General features: G+C 43.6%; 1 protein-coding gene across 1 annotated transcript in view; it reads left to right on the top strand.

The window, feature by feature from the left end:
* Positions 1-2,865: 2,865 nt before the first annotated feature.
* Positions 2,866-17,951, top strand: part of synj1 (synaptojanin 1) — a 42,001-nt gene continuing 26,915 nt past the window's right edge. The window contains exon 1 of the mRNA XM_058086488.1: positions 2,866-2,990. The gene's annotated coding sequence lies outside the window, so the exon portion shown is untranslated. The remainder of the gene's footprint in view (positions 2,991-17,951) is intronic.

Here is a 17,951-nt window from a genome sequence, read left to right as displayed (position 1 = left end):
GCAGGACGTCCTCGGAGAGCCTGCTCTTCTTTGCTCAGCAGCCAAAGAGACGAGCGAGCCGCCGCGCGTTGGATCAGTGTGTATTGGCCTCTAAGGCGCTCGCTGTGCACTTCTGCAGATGTCGCTCAAAAAAAAAAAAGAGGGGCGTGTAGCAAGCGAGTGCAGAAGATTAATGAACGCGAATGGGTCTGGTGGAGCAGTAAAAAAAAAAAAGGCTGACTTTAGTCGGGCGCTGGCACCGTCGCGCTTCCTGTTGGTTGCTTCCTGCAGACTGGTGGCGGCACTTTCATGCACGCGTGGTGGGAGGGCCAGCCGGGCCAGTTGGGCCTTTTTGGGACTATTTCTGGGGAGGCGGCGCTGGTGATGGAACGTAGGGCAGGGAAAGAGAGTATTGTTGCCCACAGTTGATGGCACAAAGAAAGACTTTTTGTGTGTTTTTTTTTTCAAACAAAAAATATAAGAACACCACCACTGGCTAGCATGTGTTACTAATAGTGATTTAAAAGAACAGATGGTACAAAAAAAATGTCTGCATTTTTTTGCAATTACCAGTTAAACTGTCCTGGTTGGATTATGTGTTACCCAGCATGCTTTGTTGTCGTTAGAATGATCGCTTCTTACTGTCTTATGCCTCATGTGGGTAGTGTGCACCCTTAGTAACAATTCATTCATTTTCTACCGCTTATCCTCACGAGGGTCACGAGGCGTGCTGGAGCCTATCCCAGCCGTCTTTGGGCGAGAGGCGGGGTACACCCTGGACTGGTGGCCAGCCAATCACAGCGCACATATAGACAAACAACCATTCACACTCACATTCATACCTATGGACAATTTGGAGTGGCCAATTAACCTAGCATGTTTTTGGAATGTGGGAGGAAACCGGAGTACCCGGAGAAAACCCACACATACACAGGCAGAACATGCAAACTCCACACAGAGATGGCTGAGGGTGGAATTGAACTCGGGTTTCCTAGCTGTGAGGCCTGCACGCTAACCACTCGGTCACCGTGCAGCCCCTTCGTAACAATGGTTGTGCAATTTGAGTTATATATAAAACTGGGCACTCTCAGTGCTGAAAAAATTCCATCAGGGTATTTGTTACCTATAATCCCTTTTAGATAAAATACCTCCTCTATTTTTTTCACAATCCTGCTCAGACTTCCTCTAATCTCTGCTTCCTATTTCTGTCTTATCTTGGACGACGTCATCTCCTAAAACCGCACAGAAACATTAGAACTTGTAAATGATGTGGAAGGAAGCCCTTACAGATCACGTATAGATGAATACAGTAAAGAAAATTCACAATCTCATGAGATAGTGTACCTCATAAAGTGTGGCCTATCAAGCAAACAGGAAGAAGATGTTAAAGGAGGACAGTCCAGTTCCTCTGACGAGCTTCCAGGTCAAAATCTGTCCGAGGTTGTCTCGTAAAAAGTCGAGCAGATCATCTTGTTTCCGTCTCTCTCGTGAATCTCGCTTCTTCTTGTTGTTGTTTTTCTCCTCGGATGTTTTTGGTGGACACAAGAGTCCTCCCAGACAGGATGCAAGAAGTGATTGATGACCCAAGTCTTCCTCTGGTGTCCTCTACACCATCTCGTCTTTATTTAGAATGGCTCTTACTCCAGTGATGTAAGAACATGTTTTCAAGAAGAAGAATGGCTGCTGAAAGCCTGCTATATGCCTCAAAGCAAACAGGAAGTAGGCCAAGCGGAGAACTTCCTGTATATGCCCATCCAGTGGCCACCTTGTGACACAGTCTCTGTGTGTGTGTGTTATGTCCAGCGCTCTCCCCCCACCTGTTTCCTTCCCTGCAGCAAGGCATCGTGGGAAAGTGGCACCTCTGCTCGCTCGCTAACATTTAGAAGCCAGATGTGACATTGTGACACTAATGAGACGCACACACACACACATTACTGCCAGGCCATATTTAGAACCAATGACAGATTAATGACAGGTCTGTGTGTGTGTGTGTGTGTGTGTGTGTGATGAAAAAGACTGTTACTTTACTTAGAGCTCCTTAATCACTTGCAGGTTGATTTTATTCTTTAACCGAATTCAATATCCTGCACGCACACACTGTATATATTTATATGCACACAAATACACACCAGCATATTCCAATGCAGTCAAAATATATTTACTTCATGAGATTTGGCACCACTGTAATTCGATATCCTATTTATGCTATGCATAGTAATGCCAATAAATAATGACTAAAGAGCCAATAAAAGTAAATCATTGTTTATTATCAAATGAAGATTGCATGTGTGTGGATACAATGGGCACACTCTTCAGGTTTTTGCAGTATTTTTTTTCCTGTTTCCTTTTCCTGCCCCCCCCCCAGAAACTGATAATAACTGGAACCAGGAAAATGCACCAAAATGGAGCGCATACAAGCGTATTGAATAGTTAAATGTCATGTTGACTACTATAAATGTGTACATGTTGGTAGGTGTGCATTGTAACACAGCCTACTTTTTGAGAAGCACTGAGTTATGGAACATCCTGGTTGGACTTCTAGCTTGTGTTTGTTTCTACTGTTAAACCTTTGAACCACGCGCACGCACACACGATTCCCCCTCGACGCTAACGTGTGTGTCTCAGGCGTGGAGGGAAGACCAAGGTGAGAAGGTCAAGTGGCGGGGGGAGGTTGAGATAAGTGGTCTGTCACGTTGTCAGGATCAGCTTCTTCCTGTTTACCGTGACTCCCCGTGAAGATAAGGCAGTCTTTTTCACTCACTGGGGAGCAGAAAAGTGTCCTGCTACGGCGGCCATGTTGTTTTGGCCTCTCCCTGATGCAAGTCAGTGAATGTACAGTATTTACTTTATGAGGAGTGCTTGTCTTTGGTCTTTAATTGCGTCATAAATCGCACCCACACTGACTTGAGCGCACTTGAAAGTTTTTCTCCTCCTGTCTTCGGAGTCCAGCAGTAGAACGGAGCTGAAAGTGGGCCTTGTAAATGTTGCAGCTGTCCACGGCTGCAGCCAAGGTGAGGAATGTTTTCTCTCTCCTTGTCCGGTCCAGCTCGGCTTTTGTTTGTTTTTTTTTTATTCTTGTCTCGCACAACAGACAACCACACGCTAACCTAAGCACCACCGCTTCTATTGTTAAAAGTCAGTGTTTGCCTTCATAAAAACACATTTGCAGGCTGGCAAGATGGCGGGTGGCGTTATAACCCCTAACAGTAAGCTCATTGTAGCCAATCAGAAACCTGAAGAAAGATATTTCCAAAAAAGACACAATAAAGCCAATAAAGGTGGAAATAATGTCATTAATCGCACATCTGCAGTAAAATGTAACATTTTTTACCTTGGCACTTGCCCCGCCCACCGCCATGTTTAGGGGAGGTTGATTTAATACTTTTTGGAAATTGACTAGCTCCCAAACTACCTAAAGGCAATCATAACATAAATTGTTTGTGCTTTAACAACAAATAAATTAAAAGTCATACAGTCTTTTTCACTCTATGGAAGGACGGCAGTGACAAGCCCCTCCCAGCTCACACATACCACCACAAGTGCTGCCCGTTTGACATTTATGTGTATTTTATTGTCTGATCAGCACGAGCTAGGAGTGTGGGGATGCAAGTTGCATCCAGTATGGACATGGTCAGAGACGTGACCTATACATGTCCCTGAGCATGTGACCGAACACGCCTCTCTCACATTGCGATGCGTAGTAAACATGTCAAATGAGGTTAAGTCTTGATAAGCCACAGAGACACATAGGAGCCAGCCTGCCTTCATTCCTCTTTCTTTTTTAAATCAGGTATTCGTGATGAGGCCGAACGGTGGCCGAGGGGTAGCATGTTGGCGACACAGTCACATCGGGGAGACCTGGGTTCGATTCTCCCACATTCTAAAAAATATGCTCGGTTAATTGGCGACTCCAAATTGTCCATAGGTATGAATGTGAGTGTGAATGGCTGTTTGCCTATATGTGCCCCGTGATTGGCTGGCGCCTCAGCTGGGATAGGCTCCAGCAGCCCTGCGACCCTTGCGAGTACAAGCGGCCTAATGGATGGATGGTATTTATGATGACCTTTGTCATCATGACGCCAGGAGGCCTCAGGTCTCCGTGTCTCCCAATAAAGATAAATGGGCATGACTAATTTTCCAAGTTCATTAAATGCATCACAAACTGATGTTTGTTTAGACCATTCATTCATTTTCTACCGCTTTTCCTCACGAGGGTCGCGGGGGTGCTGGAGCCTATCCCAGCTGTCTTCGGGCGTAAGGCGGGGTACACCCTAGACTGGTCGCCAGCTACTCACAGGGCACATATAGACAAACAACCATTCACACTCACATTCATACCTATGGACAATTTGGAGTGGCCAATTAACCTAGCATGTTTTTGGAATGTGGGAGGAAACCGGAGTACCCGGAGAAAACCCACACATGCACGGGGAGAACATGCAAACTCCACACAGAGATGGCCGAGGGTGGGATTGAACCCTGGTCTCCTAGCTGTGAGGTCTGCGCGCTAACCCCTAGACCACCGTGCCGCCCTTGTTTAGACCAGTCAATGTCAAATAGTAGTACTACTTTAAGAAGAGTGATTTGTGGTACTATTTGGTAATAGTGTACATGTGTAGAAAATAGAATGTGTGGTGGCCTGTTTATTAAAGCACGCTACAGTGTTGCTGTACTCGGTGTCATCCTTTCACTTAAGAGCTTTCATAAGAGACAAATCCTCTCCTCTGTCTTCAATTACGGTTCTGCTCTGCGTCCACATGTGAACATTTTCCACCGCCGACCGTGCGGCTTCGATGGCCGTGATTGGAAGCAGACTGTGGATGTGTGTGACATTTGTTACTCCTGTGGACCAGCCAGGAAATAGTCAACGCTACTTTTGAACACTTTGACGATGCAGGTGTGCCGCCTGGGGTCAGGAGATGTTTGCTTTTCTACGCGTACTTGCTGAGTCAGGCTGCCATGGCAGGACCCTGACACTTTCTCTGCTATGTGTATTTTATATATAATACAGAACAATACTAGATCATTTTTCCATTGGTCGATCGGGCATAAATGCTCCAGGTATTCTGCCTAGCAACAAGTGGCTGTAAACGTCATGTGACAAGGACGCAATTGTGATTTATTTGTAATTTGTCAGTAATACCTCGCTTATCGTGATGAACTGTTTCCAGGTTGTGATCAGTGAATTTCTTATTCATAAATGTAATATGTTTGCATTTCACGAGCAGTGAATATGTAATATGTTTTTTTCAACATTATTAGAGCGCTCTAGACATGAAATAACACCCCTACAGTCACATTTACACTCCTATTGCTCAATATAGTGGACTTAATCAGAGCGGAAAAAGCCATTTAAAATGTGAATAAGACTCACACATGTTGTGTGTTGCTGTAAATGTTTTGCGGATGTTTTGGAGAACAGGAAGTGACATCAAAGTTGAATTTTGTGACAAAAGTGTGGGTTAGTTAGTGTAGAATACTACATTGCTTGTCTTGCATCTTCGGAATACTTTACAGTAGCAGTATATTACTTCATTTTGACATTTTTATGCTTGAAAATACTTCTTAAATTGTCTTCTCGTAATATTGTGATCTTTTCCTCAGCCCAATTTTTTAAAATGTTGTTTCCCATTATATTACAGCTTTTTTAAAATGTATTTTTTCTTAATAATTTTTTCATTTTAGCTACAAAGTTGACATTATTTTTCTTCATAATGTTATCGGTTCTGTTTAGAACTTTAGACTTTTTTTCTTAATATTTTGACTTGACTTACCACTTGTGAAATTACAGCTACTTTTTCCCATTTCTGCCATTTTTATTTTTTCCAAGTATTTCCATTTGTCAATTTTCTTCTTGTAATTCTGCCTTCATCCCCATAATGTTTTGACTTTATTCTTGTAACATTATAACTTTTCCTGCAAACTAATTTTCCATAAATTGCAACATTTTTGTTGTTTTGTTAGATTTTTATAAATTTACGGCTTGAAAAAATTATTAGGGTTCAATTCCACCCTCGGCCATCTCTGTGTGGAGTTTGCATGTTCTCCCCGTGCATGCGTGGGTTTTCTCCGGGTACTGAATGAGCTGAATGTGAGTGTGAATGGTTGTTTGTCTATATGTGCCCTGTGATTGGCTGGCCACCAGTCCAGGGTGTACCCTGCCTCTCGCCCAAAGACAGCTGGGATAGGCTCCAGCACCCCCCCCCCCCCCGACCCTCGTGAGGAAAAGCGGTAGAAAATGAATGAATGAATGAATAAACTAAAATGATTTTATTTTTCCTCATAATATTGTGACGTTGTTCTCATAAAGTTATGATTGTTTTTCATTAGATTACACATTCTTTTCTCTTACTCTTATAAAATGACCACAAAAATGTCAGAAATGTCTTTGTTGGGTTTTTTTTTTTGCTGCGGTATAACTGATCTAACCAAATCTAAGCCCAAAGTAGTGCCAAGCCAATCTGCGGAGAAGACATTGCTTGGCTGTACTTATCCTGCTCTCCCTGCGTATGTTTATTCTGTACGATGATGTCATCACGGAGAAAGACAGTATGATGTACAGGATGTGATTAGTCATCCCAGTAGATGATAAGCAGTACTGCCCAAACTGACACTTGTTTTATTTCTTTGGACTGAGAGGTTGCAACACCACCATGATGCAATGTTTATAATCATCACTAGCATGTTTATACTGTCTTCCCTCACCGGACAAATCTACTGGATGAACATCCAGCAGCGGCAGATGATTTTTCTCTCGCTCCCACATGAGGCGGGAATACAATCCATGTGCTGCAGCTCCCGAGTCAAGGTGAAATACGACTTTCAAGCGCAACTCTGACGCGTTGGTATGAAGGCCCTTTAATCACGTTCCGTGCTGCCGTCGCATGTGCACCCATCTGTTCACGCTATTGCACCACTCATCACAGTCATGCAGACGTGCCTTCTTTGTCTCAAATGACCTCCGCCAGGCACAAAAGTCCCGCTAATCCTATTGATGGACCCGTACATTCATTTATTTGTGGTGGCCTGTCATAGATACATTCGGGGACTCAGAAGACAGCTTGAGGTTGAGCTTTCTTGGTGCCCTCAGTCTCTGTTTGGATAAAACGGGTCTCGAGTTTGTGAGCGTGTTGCTCCAAATGAAGCAGTAAAGGCGCCACTATTTTGAAGTGGAAAACCATCCACCCCATAAGAGGCCAGTCGAGCTGTGCCGTGTCGGCATAATTTAGTGGCTTCGCTTGTCTCTTTTATTCAAAGACTCAGGAAGCCGCTACGCTCTCACAGAGTGGCCATGTTTGACCTCAGCTGTGTTTCCCATCATTCCCCGTGCACACTCACGCAGCCCCGAATGGAAAAGCAAGGCGGCGTGCGCGTAAACCACCACCAGAAAATCTGCTGGCCCGCTTTAGACGGCCGCCGTCTGTCCACATCACAGCGACCACAGCTCTGTAATCAGCGCGCAAGAGACTATTTCTGTGCGATGCGACGACGGATTAGACAGCAAACCGGCGAGCATCTCCATGGAGAGGCGGGAAGTTTTTTTGTCAAGAAAAATAAACATGGATGCCGTGAGAGTGGTCTCGACTTTGCTGCATGCTAACACCGTATAGCACACGACTTCTCTTAATTACAAGTGCGTGCAGCCATAGTTGTTTCTCTTCCATCAAACACACACATACTTGATGTGCTGGGGAGCCACTAAGTGCCCCGAAAGTTTTCCAAGAGCGGATTTCATTGCAGATTTGAGGTCGCATCACTCACAAACATCAGCCTGAAATGATCAATTAGTGGCCAAAGCCGGCAAAAATGTGGAAACTCACTGGGAATGATTTCCTATATTTAAGGTTCCATCTTATTCAGTGATTGGGACCACAGGAGCCACGCTCCAAAAATATTGGGACGCTGCTCTTCATCAATGAATGAGCAGTAAGACTCTTCTTTTGGACAATTGTAGAGCAGAGCTAGGACCGTAACCTCTGACCTCTTGGCCTGCTCCAATTATCCGCATCACATTTCCCACCTGCACGCCACCCACATACTTCATTTCCTGCACACACAGATTTGTGGGGTGATTCCGATAACAGGGACATGTTTGCAACACTTAGATGCTTGGCAGCGTATTGTGTGTGTGTTGATGGATACACGGGTAAGCAGGTAAGGTGTAGGAGGAAGACATGCAGGCCACCTTAGATCCACCTGCCTCTCTGGGACCTGAAAGTACCTTTTAGGTGCCACAGTAGCGTATTGGATAGTGTTATGCTGGAAATGAGTCAGTCTAACAATAATACCTTGTTTATTGCGACATGACTGTGATAAGTGAATTTCCTTATTTATACAGAGTCAGGCAAAAATGATCTGACACATTTGTAGGTTAAATAAAAGGCAAATAAAGTAAAGAAACAAAAAAGTGTTTTTATTTTTGAAAAGTAAATATAATGCCCCACCCTCGGCCATCTCTGTGTGGAGTTTGCATGTTCTCCCCGTGCATGCGTGGGTTTTCTCCGGGTACTCCGGTTTCCTCCCACATTCCAAAAACATGCTAGGTTAATTGGCCACTCCAAATTGTCCATAGGTATGAATGTGAGTGTGAATGGTTGTTTGTCTATATGTGCCCTGTGATTGGCTGGCCACCAGTCCAGGGTGTACCCCGCCTCTCGCCCGAAGACAGCTGGGATAGGCTCCAGCACCCCCTGCGACCCTCGTGAGGAAAAAGCAGTAGAAAATGAATGAATGAATGAAATATAATGCCATTTTTTCATATAATGCCATTTTGCTTTGTTTCTTAAAATGCCATCGTTTTTCGTTTCTCCAGGGCTCTACATTAAAAACAAAAATGACTTGCCCATGGGGAATCCTTAAGGTGAGAACTACTTGCCCGAACTTGCCCCATGTAAAATGAAAAGACTGCCATAATGATATCATATATCAATATATGCTGATAATTCATCAGATAATAGTACTGATGCATTGTATTTGGAGGAATGTCTGAAATGTATGTTAACATGGCAAGCCATACTACCTTACACATGGTAGTCGTAGTAAGCAGTGATATTTATAAGTTGTGCACCACAATGAAACATTATTGAATAGACACATTTGTGTACTAGTAAAGTGTTTTTAATCCAGAAAAAAATGCTCAATGGTCAAACAATAATTTGTGAAGCAAAGGTGAGAAAAATACACCGAGAAATGGAAGCGCTAGATTTCTTAGCTTGTGCAAAATCAGCACTTGGTATTGGATCTAATGGGTGGTGTTTCATTGTGACCACTTCAAATTGTCACAGCAATGTGATTCACTCCCCTGTGCCATCATTTAATTTGCTGCCGCTAATAAAATACTTGTTTAGGAGGCACTGCTTCATCACTTTTTGCTGTTTTCCTTCACAAGTTGTTGAAGAATTAGACCATGTTGGCAGGGACGCCATGATAGATGTTTTCCTAGTCAAACCATCGCTGATTGGTTGATCGCCAACAAGAAAGGGTGTGGGTAAAACGCGGACTGTGGACCATGGTCTAAATAAACGATTCTGATTGGTCCATTTCAAGATTTGCAAGGATTGGTTTGTAAATTGCCACCGGAATTACGCAGTCCGTGTTTTACCAACACCCAACAAGAACTGGTTTTAAAAAAAACTCTTGGCAGTATGGCATGCCAAAGTGCACTTGCCCGACGGGAATATCTCTGATTGGATTTACTTGCCCGTATTTGGTTTTAACATTGTTACATCGGTACATCGTTATTGTCGAGCCCTGTTCTCTTTCAGTTGCTTTATCAAACGTTGAAACGTTTATCAAAACAAACCAATCTGTAACTGCAACACAACGAGCGTTCCGTTTGCACTTCAATCTTGGTAGACATGATCCTGTACCAGCTCCAAACACCATCTTGTTATGGGTTACCAACTTCAGAGCTACTGGATCTGCATTGAAACCAAAATCAACCGGCCAACCTCGCACACTTTTTTGTTTCTTTACTTTATTTGCCTTTTATTTAAGCTACAAATGTGTTAGATCATTTTGCCTGACCCTGTACATGGAATATTTTCATTGTAAGAGCATACAAACCTTTCAAACATGGTTTTAACGTTATTAGAGCCTTTCAGGCATTAAATAACACCCCTCATCTTTACATGCCTATTACCCAATATTGTAGACATAATACAGAATAAAACATCTTAGACTTATTCCTGCAGTGGCTCATCAATGTAATGTTAGTGTAGAATACGACTGTCATGGCGCTGTTTGTGGTTAAGTAGGGACACACAATGCACTTCAATCGCTTTATATAACACATATGCAGTCAACTTTCACACAGGAGCTGCTGTCGGCCACAGCTGACTCAGTCATTTTCAATCTCCACACTACTGACCATGTTAACACACAAGCTGGGTCCCGTTTCGGGTGTTCGTTTTCAGGGTGCATGACAAAAGCTGTACCAATTTGAAAAAGTAGCAGCCGTCCTTAAAATGCAGCCAACTCTGCCATTAGTGTCGAGGTGCTTCTCATGACTATCCTTACTGGCCTTTCAATAGGATTCCAACATCCTAGCTCTGAAAACATATTTCAACATGGCGGTCATTAGGACATGTAACAGCAGATATTGTAAAGCTTTTTGAAACTAAAGACTAGTAGGGTATAGGGCTGTCAATCGATTAAAATATTTAATCGCGATGAACTGCATTTTGTCCATAGTTAACTCATAATTAACTGCATGAGAGGAAAACCATTTTTTATCTATAAGTAGGGATGTAAATCTCTTTGTGGTAAACAATTTGATATGCAATTACAAGGATAACTACATTGAATTATATGTCAATTTTGGAAATATGGACTATTATTTTATTCTGAAATTAAAATAATCCCACAGTTTTTGCATGTTTAATACAAGAGGCGCTTTGTCCCACTTGGTCTGACAGTACTTGAGCGCACCTTCTAACTTTGTCCCATGCATAATTGTTTGGTATACAACCTCTCTGAAAAGTAAAGTCCAGACTTGTACTCGTGGATGGTGGCTTCAAAAATAACATACTACAGTTAGAAATCGCCAATTTATCCCACATTCTTCGACTGTGCTTGAAAGCACCTTCTCCCGTTCTCACACTGCACAAATTCACACAAATGGACTGACTACTCGAGTGGTTAGAATGTAGGCCACACAGTCGGGAGATCGGGAAGACCTGGGCCGATTCTCAGACTCTGTGTGGAGTTTGCATGCGTGGGTTTTCTCCGGGTACTCCGGTTTCTTCCCACATTCCAAAAACACGCTAGGTTAATTGGCCACTCCAAATTGTCCTTAGGTATGAATGTGAGTGTGAATGGTTGTTTGTCTATATGTGCCCTGTGATTGGCTGGCCACCAGTCCAGGGTGTACCCCGCCTCTCGCCCCATGACAGCTGGGATAGGCTCCAGCATACCCCTGCGCCCCTAGTGATGGATGAACTTACAACTACTACCGTAATTTTACCCCTTTTTCTTTCACTTCATGTTTGCTCCCAAATGCTGATACTATGTAGGGATGCATCAAGGTACGATTTGATGACCTTATTGAGTTCTAACGTGCATATTTGTACTACAAAACCTCATTGAAAAAATAATCTGAATCTGTATTCTTTCTGTGCTTTTAATTGGATATTGTTCCTGTCATACTTTTACACAATGCATGACAAATAAGATCAATAAGGTCACTATGATGTGTTTTACTGATGTGCAGTTGACTAGCTAATCGTTTCAGCAGAGCAGTGAGTATTTGTACACTATTTATGCAGAAAGTTGTTATGGTCCACTCGCATCAGGGGCCAAGTGGTGCAGTGTCCAAGCAGATGCAGCAGACGGACCTTACTGACTCTCGTGTCCTTAGTTAGTTAGCCGGCTAAAGGTCACGTTGCAGCTCGGTGGGAGAAACATCCTGCCTGCATTTTCTTAATCTGTGTGGGAGCCTTCATCAATAAATGTGTGTAGATTCGGGCTGACGTTTGGTGTCTGCTGTGTGTTTGGAGGAGAGTCAGCAGAGGAAGGCCATGAAGAGACTGTGGTGACTTCCTGTCAAAATGGATCAACCGCTCTCTTCAATCATTTCATTCTTTTGTGCACGTGGCCTTTATTGCTGCCGCAGTACGCCCACCCAAGCCCCCCTTGTCCTCATTTAGCCTCTCCTCGTTGCCCCACCCCCACCCTGCCCGCGTTCACTGTACATTTATGCCACGGTAGTGTCTCTTGGAGGTCCGAATTGGTGGAATTTTCTGGATGCTAAAGTTCCCAGCTAGCTGGGTTATGTGTGCTCTTTCACTGATGTGACCATTAAAAGTATGCAGCATGAGATATCGAGTTTATTTATGGGGTTGGAGCCCTAATATCAGGAAAAAGGCAACGCCAGTGTTCCTGCAGCTGCCTGCCATTTATTTTGACAAGTCAGCATTTTAATGCAATTAAGATTAGAAATAATTACAGAAGAGGTTATTAATAGTGACAGCACTTGGTGCATTCATAACTTCTTATCTCAACACAAACAAATCTTACAGCATGTCTGCTTTCAATTGATTTTTCTTTCCTTTTTTTTTATGAATAAGACTTTTTTGCCTGCACGGCGACCAAGTGGCTAGCGTGCAGGCCTCACAGCTAGGAGAACTGGCTAGAGTTCAATTCCACCCTCAGCCATCTCTGTGTTTGCATGTTCTCCCCGTGCATACGTGGGTTCTCTCCGGGTACTCCGGTTTCCTCCCACATTCCAAAAACATGCTAGGTTAATTGGCCACTCCAAATTGTCCATAGGTATGAATGTGAGTGTGAATGGTTGTTTGTCTATATGTGCCCTGTGATTGGCTGGCCATCAGTCCAGGGTGTACCCCAAAGACATGGGATAGGCTCCAGCACCTCCCGCAACCCTCATGAGGATAAGTGGTAGAAAATGAAAAAAAAACATATAGAAAGTCACAACAGGTTTTCTATGCTCTGACTACAAAATATGAAATATAAATAATATATGTATTGTAATAATTAATATCCTACTAAAATTCACTTCCCGCGGTAGTCTGTGGCCCAATTAACTGCGAGGGATGACCATATAAGGAATTCATTCAGGAGACACATTCAAAGGTGTTGTGATGATATGTAGTATTCTACACTGGTCACTCGGTGAAATAATAACCACTGCAGGGAGTGAGGGCTGCATGGCGGACCAGTGGTTAGCGTGCAGGCTTCACAGCTAGGAGACCCGAGTTCCATTACAACCTTGGGCATCTCTGGGCAGAGTTTGCATGCGTGGGTTTTCTCCGGGTATTCCAGTTTCCTCCCACATTCCAAAAACATGCTAAGTTAATTGGTGACTCCAAATTGTCCATAGGTATGAATGTGAGTGTGAATGGTTGTTTGTCTATATGTGCCCTGTGATTGGCTGGCCACCAGTCCAGGGTGTACCCCGCCTCTCGCCCGAAAACAGCTGGGATAGGCTCCGGCAACCCCGCGACCCTCGTGAGGCTAAGCGGTAGAAAATTATATACTTGTTTTAGCGAGTTAGTCAGTCAAGTGAACCTGCACTCATATATTTATAAAAGTTCATTCATTCATCATTCAGTATGTATAATTAGGGTTGGGCATTGTTTGAATTTGAGCAATTGCGGTTCCGAATCTGATTCTTTGTTTTGATTCCGGTTCCTAACAATTCTTATTCGTAAGGCATCATAAACGGGGTATCGCATCATAGACGGGGTATTCTCTGTACAACGCCAATCCAAAGGTGTTTAATCCTGTGAGGAGTACATCCTCCGTAGCACAATACTCCTTTTTTGTACAATTTCAGCCAAACTAGAGAGCGCCATCCATGGATGAACGCAAACACTTCCTGCCACGTCTTCTGGTTTGGTGTTATGCCGCTGGCCAATCACCGAATGTAGGCACCAAAAGTTAAAAATACAAACGATTCTGGGAGAAAGGGAATGTCAGAACCGGTTCCAATCGATGCCCAACCTTAGACGTGACCCACAATATCAGCAGCTCTAGTAGGTGAGGAACTAAGGAATCTGCACCCCAGTAAAGCAGCAGGTCCGCATGGTGTGTCACCTCCACTATACTGAAATCCTGCATGTTTGGGGTTTGGGAGGGTTCCACAGCTGTGGTAGACTTCCTGTATCGTTAAAGTCCCAAAGAGACCACATGGTGGTGATGTGAATGAATCAGGCCGGTAGCCCTGACATTGCATGTAATGAAGACCGTGGAACGGCTGTGGCTCTATCACCTGAGGCCACAGACGCACTACGCACTCAACTGAGCTGGACAGCCTGACATCTGTGCCAGAGATGCTGAGGAGGTCATTTCCATCATGGACAACCAGCATCATCCAATGCACAGCATCATCTCCCCACAGAAGAGCAGTTCAGTGGCAGATTACTATCACTGTCAGACTGAGCAGACCATTCCACCATAAATCTATATGTATCTATCATTTAGCTCAAAACTACCTTTGTGAAGGCCATTTTTTAAAATCTTTGTATTGTGCATGTGCACCTACCGCTGCATCCAGTATGTGTGTGTGTGCGCGCCCCATGCTGTGCCTGTACTATAGTTGCATTGTGGAGCCATGCAAGCTGTAATTGTGCGCTTGCAGCTGCTCGGTGGCTCTCAGCAGACGTTTCTTCTTAAAATACAGACGGCAGACCTCATGAAAGCTGGATTGTAGCGCCTAAAACTAGTAAACTTACTCCCAAAGGTCACACAGAAAGGGGGGGGACAACACGCACATGAATGTAGGTCCATACTTTATCATGTTTGACATGTTTACTAAGAAATAAGACTGGATGAGTCCACGCCACAATGTCCCTCTGAGCCATGAGTCCATAAGCAGAAAGACAAATATTACAGCATGGTGACATGAAACAAGACACAAAGACCAGGAATGCTCATTGTGGCAAACCATAATTATGATGTAGCCAAATGAAGAAAAGTTGAATGTAAATAATCTTTTTCATTTCGGCATTGTCAGTGCCAGTCGTTATTCTCGTTGACAGAATAACTATGATTTGTTAGAGCGGCATGGTAGAAATAGGCAACAAAAGACAAAGAAAATAAAACTCTGATTATTTTATTTTATTTTATTTTATTTTATTTTATTTTATTTTATTTTATTTTATTTTATTTTATTTTATTTTATTTTATTTTATTTTATTTTATTTTATTTTATTTTATTTTATTTTATTTTATTTTATTTTATTTTATTTTATTTTATTTTATTTTATCATTCATATACTATTTTATGTAACCTACAGAATGGTTGTTTGTCTATATGTGCCCTGTGATTGGCTGACAACCAGTCCAGGGTGTCTCTTGCCCGAAGACAGCTGGGATAGGCTCCAGCACGCCCGTGACCCTCGATAAGCGGTAGAAAATGAATGAATGAATGAATGAATGAATAAATATTAGTAGTGCTGTCACTTCAAGGTATTTTCATGTTAATTCATGACATTATTGTGGCACATCAAACTACCGGTACATAAAAAAGCCACTTCATGCATTGCTAACATCCTCGCTGTTTCGGTGCTTTGCGTTGAAGTGTTATGCTAAACTTGTGCTAAGCAAACTTGTTGTTACCAAAAAGACCAATTAATGGTGCTAATGTAAAAACTGTCATGCACGCCTCCGTTTTGGCATGTCCTTTTCGATACTCGTTGCTAATCACCTTGCCCTCCCAACTACAATGAGAGCCTGATGCTGTTTTCCACCTTGTTCAACTCAAGCATAAGAACACCAACACATAACAAGGAATTGTAGAAAAAGGCAACTTGCATACTGAATTTATAAATCAGAGATTAAAAATTAGATTAATAATTCATTCATTCATTTTCTACCGCTTATCCTCACAAGGGTTGCGGGGGTGCTGGAGCTTAAGGCCAGCTAATCACAGGGCACATATAGACAAACAACCATTCACACTCACATTCATACCTATGGACAATTTGGAGTCACCAATTAACCTAGCATGTTTTTGGAATGTGGGAGGAAACCGGAGTACCCGGAGAAAACCCGGGGAGAACATGCAAAACGCTACACAGAGATGGCCGAGGGTGGAATTGAACCCTGGTCTCCTAGCTTTGAGGTCTGCGCACTAACCACATGACCACCGTGCAGCCCGTGCAATAATATTAATATGACTGTAATTAATTAATTGCAATTACGCACTAATTTGACAGCCCTAGTTTTAGCATCTTTAATGTATGTAAAATGATGTACGATATAAATCTAGATAACGTTGCAAAGGATGGTATGATGTCACTTTAGTAAAATGTAAGCTAATTAGATGTAATAGAATAAAGCCGGTTATGATTATAATTGGAATCACCTAACCTTTCTTTTCCAAAACATGACACCATGCCATCATCCTGCACTTCGTCGCCCCTCCCCCTCCTCTCCTCTTTGAGACGCAAAGCAGCCGCCGCCGTGTGATTACGTGCAAATCAATGACGTCTAAAGAGAGGCAGCGCGGCTGCGTAGCATCACCCTCGTGGCTCGTGCTGCACAACAGCTGCAACATCTGCTCTCAGCCGCAGCGGCAGCAGCACCACGTCCTCCGCCAGATCCCTGAGGTCAGCAGGGGTCACATGGCGAGAGGCCATCTTGTCTTGGGGCCGCAGTATTTCACCGTAATTGGAGGAAGAACTTCCTTGCAAAAATAGACTGTACATTTCGGATTGATCATTTGGATGATTTAGGTGTTCTAGCGGGGTTGTGCACCCTCCCTCCTGGTGAGAGCTGAACTCCAGGAAGCATCCTGGCACACAGACCACATTTCCAGGTGTGGGGAAGTCAAAGGCGCCAAACGGCTGCTTCTTTCCTGTCTGTTGGAGCAGGAGAAGCTTTTTTAGGACGAGTGAAGGCACAAAGTGGACCAGAGATGGACTGAAGGTCTGCACGAGAAACGCTACAAAGGGTGCCATTGTTACAGTGTCAGTAGCGGTAGCGGTTCTGGATCTCTGGGGGCCCATGGCTAGTTAATGACTGACACTGTCAGTGTTTTGGGGCCACCTTGTGGCTCCGCGGCCCTAGGCAGCCTGTAGGTAGGTCCTCTTCCATACCTCCATGATGACATCAGTGGTGGATATTAGACACCTTGCAGTCCTCCACCTTCCGCCCCACAGGTGCTCCCTTGGGTTCATTGTGGAGGACTCCATCACACACTTGACCATCTTGGAGGGAGGTGTGTTTGGACGCCTTGCCATGTTGGATGCATGATGATGCTGCTCAACCAGAGATCTGGCTTTTTGTGTTTATTCTGCAGAAGGGAAAGACAGAAAGACAGTTTAAACAGAACCTGTCCTTCAAAGGAACAAAGCAAGAGGCGGGGTACACCCTGGACTGGTCGCCAGCCAATCACAGGGAACATGTAGACAAACAACCATTCACACTCATAGACAATTTGGAGTCACCAATTAACCTAGCATGTTTTTGGAATGTGGAGGAGAAAACCCACACATGCATGGGAAGAACATGCAAACAGAGATGGCCGAGGGTGGAATTGAACTCCAGTCTCCCTGCTGCTCCCAGCGCTAACCACTCCGCCGTGCAGCCCAAAGCAAATCAGTCTGACGTTAATGCATCGTTAATTCATTTCTTAAAATCAATATAAGATTTCCATCACAGCTTCTTTACCCTCAATGAACCACAGCTCCCCCAGTGCCGGCAGCACTCATGCTACCACCACCATGCTTGCTACTCACTTGTGTTGCCAGCTCTTTAGACAATAATGGCTTTGCTATACACTGACTACTCTAAAGTACATACATAGAATTGCGAGGGAAGTACTCGCCTTGGTCATATAGTATTTGAGTTTGGTTGACCTAAATGTGACGTTTTTCATGTATTACTTAACATGAGCGATTATCATTGCTCATGTCATTGATCAGTAATCAAGGCAATGTCACTGAAAGATGGCAGCCATGGTTTTAAAGAGATTCCACCTGATTTTAACCAGAGTGAGTGCTCCCCCA

This window comes from Doryrhamphus excisus, chromosome 11 (assembly GCF_030265055.1).
Source record: "Doryrhamphus excisus isolate RoL2022-K1 chromosome 11, RoL_Dexc_1.0, whole genome shotgun sequence".
In the NCBI taxonomy this organism is placed as follows: domain Eukaryota; kingdom Metazoa; phylum Chordata; class Actinopteri; order Syngnathiformes; family Syngnathidae; genus Doryrhamphus; species Doryrhamphus excisus.
Note: the sequence above shows the minus strand (reverse complement) of the source record. Positions and strands in the feature narration are given on the sequence as shown.